Here is a 5,800-nt window from a genome sequence, read left to right on the forward strand (position 1 = left end):
AAGCACAGGTTTGGGGCGAGCACATTACAGCCTGCCCGACCCAGAGCCGTCCACCCCGCATCCTTCACAGCTCATCTTATAACAGCAATAATTTCCCCTTTATTGGTCTTTACACTCAGGTGATGACTACCTCGGGCACGAAGCACCTTGGGGGCTGCTTTAGGCCCCTCACACCCCCCCCGGAGCCAGTCCCTATCCGATCAGCAAAACCTCCCACCATGTCACCGATGCATCATTTTATTAACTGTAACGACGCGGTTTGGTCCACATAAATACCTGCGGGCGCCGCCTCGCCCCTTGATTTGCTCCCTGAAGGAGTCGGTCCGAATCGTTGCCGCCGAGAAATTTCATCAGCGGCGAATAAATCTGCCGAATTCCAGTCTTTCATTTGTAACCATTCGGTTCAAACGCATAATTTAGCCAAATTATCAGCCGCCTCCATCTTCCCAGGGAACGAGTGCAAACAACGTTTTAGGAACAGACATCTAAATTTAGTAGAGTTTTGAATAATTGATAGGCTGGTGTGACAGAAGATAGAAACTTATGTTTCTAATCATCCCAAAGCATTTCTCCTTCCTCCCACCCCCCGAAATGAAGTCACTTTGTTTGCAGTTAAATATACGGAAGATGTCCACTTAACAAGTATAAAATTGTGATAGCATTAAGAGGTTATCCGCGGTAATAAAAAGCGGGGAACATGCCTGGGAATGTGATCTGTAAGGCAGATAATTTTTAAGGATGGGGCTTGTCCTTGCTTTGTCTGGCGAGAGGCATGTTAGTAATGCCGGGGGGGGGGGGGGGAGAAATAATGCACGTTTCCAAATGAAGATATTTAAAATGTGTAATGTATTCCAGCGTGTTACTGTAAGCTGCTGTTTGATGTTTTTCCTATAAAGCCTAAATTAAGCCTCCTAGGAACAGCTGTGTATCTCCTGCTCCTCGCTGCATCGAAAAACAAAATACATTTTAAATGGCTATATTACCGATACTCCGTTAGACTTTAACACACGAGCGTAATCGTCCTCCCTCTATTTTCTCCCTCCGTTCCTAAACGCAGCCCCAGCGTCCGGATAACCCACCTTTAAATTTCAAGCTCGTTTGAAATGTAAACTTTTAGCAAATAAGCGATGGCTTATGGAGCTGGATCGCCGCAGTGACTGGCAGCAAATTCCTTTTTCTCCCTCCCTCCCCTCGGCGTAAGGGGTTTGAAATACCCATCAGTGTCAAAAGAAACTGCGCAGATCGCTGCTGCTCTAAATAAGGCAGAGCAATGTTCAGAAAAAAACCTCCCCCCCCAAAAAAAAAAAATCTCTCAATGGATTAAAATGACATTTCTGTACCATGTCAGTATGGATGACAAAGCGTCATGTTTTGCATCATTTCGAAAAGATATTCTTCAAACAAATTTGGTGTATAAACAGGCAGCGGGCTTTTGTTTGAAACATTTAAGATCAAAAGTTAGGGGAAGAACAATTAATATTGCCTATTAAAATCCCCTGTTATTGTTAGAGATACATTTTGTGGTTACTGACTGTAAATAAAAGCAAAGGAACAGAGCCACGGTTTCTCACCCCTGCAAATATAAAAAGGCAATTTCCAGCTTTTTCCTTTTTTTTTCCCCTCCAAGTTGCTCTTAGATGTGTTTGCTGAATAAACGGGATTAACTGTATTTAAAACAAGAGATAAAGAACAGCTTTTTATTACACTGAGCAGTCTGCAGGCTTTCCATGCTCCTCTGAATGCACTTCATGCCTGGAACAAAGTATTCATATTTTAGCTTTTTTAATGACACTGTATAGAATAAGCAAAATATCCTTGTAATAACACAAACATGGAATCAATAGGGAATGGGAAAAAGGGGCATTTTTACCATTTCTGTTCCTGGCCAAAAGCTGGAGTGATTTTTTTTTTGTTGTTTGCAGCAGGATGAGAAACCAGGGAGGAAAGTATTCGTTTCGCTGAAGGAGCTTTCCCCTTTCCTTTGGCTGCAAAAACTCAGCGAGCGCTGTTAATACAAAACTAATGGTGAGCGTGCGGTCTGAAGAGCCAGCCTGCTATCAGCTGAATTTCAATGGAGGCTTTCTCAAAAATAGGTACAAAGAAAAGAATTTAGACAAATTTGCCTCTTAACCTTTAAAGATTTCCTGCCTATTCCAGTATGTCCTTTATTACATTAATTTTTTATTTAAATTACACCATTAACTGGATATGAATTTATCAAGAATACATATATTGATTTATAAAACAGTATCATTAATTATTATAATAGCTAGATGTAGCTGATATTACAAAGCCATTTAAAGGTTTTTAATATAACTTGGACATACATAGATAGATAGACATTATGGACAAGACTACAATTTAAACTGGCTACCAGCAGTTAATGAAATCCTTGATTTATCTTCTCGTTTAGAGATTGATTATATTGTTGCTTTGTAAAACTATTTATTTTATGCCATTTTTCAAAGGATGTCTCAATAAAAGAAAAAGATAAATAAAATATCCAGGCAATCTCAAAGCATATTTTGGTTTATACTTTCTTTTTTAATGCTGCTGCTGCTAATTTATTACAACTTTGGAGACTTGTCACCTTTACAAAGAATTGGCTTTCTTGATAGTAGCTCTGTTTGCAAATGCACAATTTCACATATTTGGACAAAAAAAAAAAAAAAAGGAAGAAAAAAAAAAAAAAAAAAAGGAGGCTGTCTTCCCAACAACATTGTGCTTATTTCCTAAACCAAAACCCAACAAAATGCCTTTCTGGCATAGATTTCTTAGGCATATTTCTGTTTAAGCTGTGGAAAAATGGGACTTACCCTAGTGCTGCAAAGCAGTCAGTCATGGAGAACATTTTGATTTAAAATGCAATCTGAAGAGAAGCAAAAAAAAGGAGGAATGATATAAACAAACAGTACACCGCTTTCAAGTTACTCCTGAAATGTTCCTAGCTTAACTAATACATTGAAAGTTTAAATCTTTACACATTGTTCTTGAGGGGCTATGTCTCTTGACTCTTTATTTATATCACTTTTTCTTGTCTAGCAACATATGTTACCGATTTATTATAGTATTTTTTTTTTTTTACTGTTAGCCAGACAAACGTAAGGGCTAGCTGAGGAGGGGTAGTTGCATCTGATGAGTTTAACAATTGCAAGGCATCCTTTAGGGGTAGCCAATGGGCTCTTTTGAAGCTATAATACTCACCGTTAACCATTTTCATGCTGACATATTTTTATTGTCGAAGTTGGGGCTTCCCCTGTCGTCAGCCTCTTTTGTTTTCAATGGCTTCGCAAGCAAATCGAACGAGGTGGTTGAGAGCCGTTCATCCAGCAAAGGCTTTTGTAGGTGTCTTAAACCACGCTCTTAGAACTTGGCATATAAATCCATATAGCGTCTCCCCCCCGCAACTGAATAAAGAAAAGGTGTGCGGAAAATAATACTTTAAAAAAAATCTAATTCTATAATGCATGAGAAATGTAAACAAATACTAACCATAGATTTCTCAGTACCATTACTGACACCAAAAGGTAACAGGGAGGAAAACTTTTCCCATCAAAGCAAAAACCCCCAATTTCTTATTTTAAATGGACGCACCAACAGCGGAGGGAGAAGTTGCAAGGACAGGTGGATGTTGCGTTTTACACGTGGCATTTTTAGGTGATCCATTCTGGAGTAGGAACTTAAACTCTCCCCACCTTTTGCTTCCTACTCATCTTCTGTCCTATCTCCTTGTTCAATGCCAACAAGAGCCTGCAGTTCCACTAGAAACTGTACCCCCATTTGCTGTTTCACTGCTGGAGCCCCAGTTTGAGCTTCTGGGAGCCAATGGGTTCCTACAAGCCATGGGGACGTAATTCCTAACGTAACGCCACAATCACAATTTCCAGTCTTTCGGTGCTAGATCAGACCATTACACCCACCAGCATGTCTTACCATAGATGAGATGCCCACCATGGGATGCTCAAGAGCCCTGCTTCACCAAGGATCACCAAAGCAGACTGTAGGGCATGATCCAAATTTCCTGCTGTTGGGAATTCTGTCAGACCTTTGGGATAGGAGACAGCTCTGAAAAGTTGGTTTTCATTTGCCTTGCATCTTCAGGAAATGGGGGAAGAGACTGTAAAGCTAAGGCGAGACCACAGGGTCAGAGCAGTGATCTTCTACTGGGGAAAAAGATACAGCGAGCAGCGTTTCAGGTGGAATATGTGGTGTTTTGGGTAGAATAAATATGGGAATTGCAATTAAACTCACCAGACTCCCTTGAAGGGAATGGATCAAGGCATGTCTCCCAATAGCACTAGCGGGTCCTTGACAAATACCACGTGATACAGTTTTTACTGGGAGAAGAGGGAACGAGAAGTGCTCGTGGGTTATTTTGTTTTGACTTAATAACAGTTCAGTTGTCCTGGGACAATTTGTTTGTTTTTTAAATTTTAAAAAATGGCCAAACATTCCCTCTACTTCTTACAGGGGGTTTTGAGAAGAAACTGAACTTCCTAAAGTAGGTCTGGATTCAGCAGTGTGCAAAAAAGTTGCATGGAAATAAAGATTTTTCTTTCTGTTCATTTTTCTGTCACATGAAGCTAGCCTAACTTTTTTTTTTTTCCCCCCAAATTACATTTTAATTGTACTTTGGCTGACCTCCTGCAATGATTTGTAACCCAAAGCGGTCCTTCGGAAGCAAATGTTGCCCTCCTGAAAGCCAAAGGAATGGGCACACCTATAACTGAGGGTTTGGAGTCTTGAACTTTTCCCAATTCTGAAAGGTTTTATTTAGGCAGGTGTCACTAGTGTCCTGGGCAAATATCAGATATTCAGTGGCATTATCGAAGCTTGGAGCATGTGGATTATTACCTATTTAGTTTTCTATTGTAAGGACATTGCTGGCAACTTCATAATTAAACTAGTAACCTCCCTTAAATTTGTTTATTCCCCCCAAACCCTTTTTTTTTTTTTTCGGCTGGGGAGGGAGGAACGGGGAGCACAGCTCGGTCTCTCAATCACTCTCTTTCTGTTTTGTCCATCACCTTGGTTTCTTTCCCCTGTTTTTGACCTGCACTTTTTCTGGATCAGACACTGGCAGGTTGAGAGGTAATAAGAACCAGATGGACATAGTGCAGAAATTGCCCAAATGGGTACGAGAATGTGGGGAGCTGTCAGGCATGGAGAGAAGCTGGAATTTTTCAGCAATAAAATGGGATTTATCGCCACTCTACCACAGTCATTGCCGACAACCGTTTACCTTGACAGAAACCCCATTCCAATAGGCCATGCCGATGCAGATTTTTTTTTTTTTTTCCCAAAGAGTGATGATTGGTATTTGTTCTAAGGCTCAAATGGCCTGCACTAAAGGTGAAGCATTAGGCCAAAGTCCTGTATTCCCTACTGAGGCAAATGAACCTGCTAAAATAAGTTCCTTCCACAATAGCTGTGTAATTGAAACCAGAAAGTGAGAGAATTTGATAAATTGCTTGACCCTGAAGGAATGTTAAGGTCATAAATTTTCATTGCATTTTTTTTCCTTCCTTTTTAGGAAAAAAGAAAAAATCTCTTTTTTTTATATATATATATATATATAGATTATGTTTAGCATTTGTCCCCGAATTTCAGCTAGCTTCCAGATCATTAGCCATTACTTTGCCATCCTCTCCTCATAGGCAGCTATTACAAGGTTTAGAGCATTCCTACCTACACCTTCCTAGGAGGGCTGAAGGACACAAAATATTCACAAATGGCAGCACTTACATACTTCTGCTAAGGAATGCACCACATAAAGCACTAACAACCCGAAATGTTTAGC

The 5,800-nt window shown here is 40.1% G+C and overlaps 1 long non-coding RNA gene across 1 annotated transcript; it reads right to left on the minus strand.

The window, feature by feature from the left end:
* Positions 1-1,532: 1,532 nt before the first annotated feature.
* Positions 1,533-4,051, minus strand: LOC148053099 (uncharacterized). The gene is made up of 5 exons (XR_015708981.1): positions 3,934-4,051; positions 3,205-3,407; positions 2,817-2,869; positions 1,871-2,005; positions 1,533-1,752 (listed from the first exon to the last, which is right to left on the minus strand). It is a non-coding gene; the product is annotated as an uncharacterized LOC148053099 (long non-coding RNA).
* Between the last annotated feature and the right edge of the window lie 1,749 nt (positions 4,052-5,800).

This window comes from Nipponia nippon, unplaced genomic scaffold, assembly GCF_047370975.1.
Source record: "Nipponia nippon isolate SJK-2023a ecotype South Korea unplaced genomic scaffold, ASM4737097v1 scaffold_4, whole genome shotgun sequence".
NCBI lineage: Eukaryota > Metazoa > Chordata > Aves > Pelecaniformes > Threskiornithidae > Nipponia > Nipponia nippon.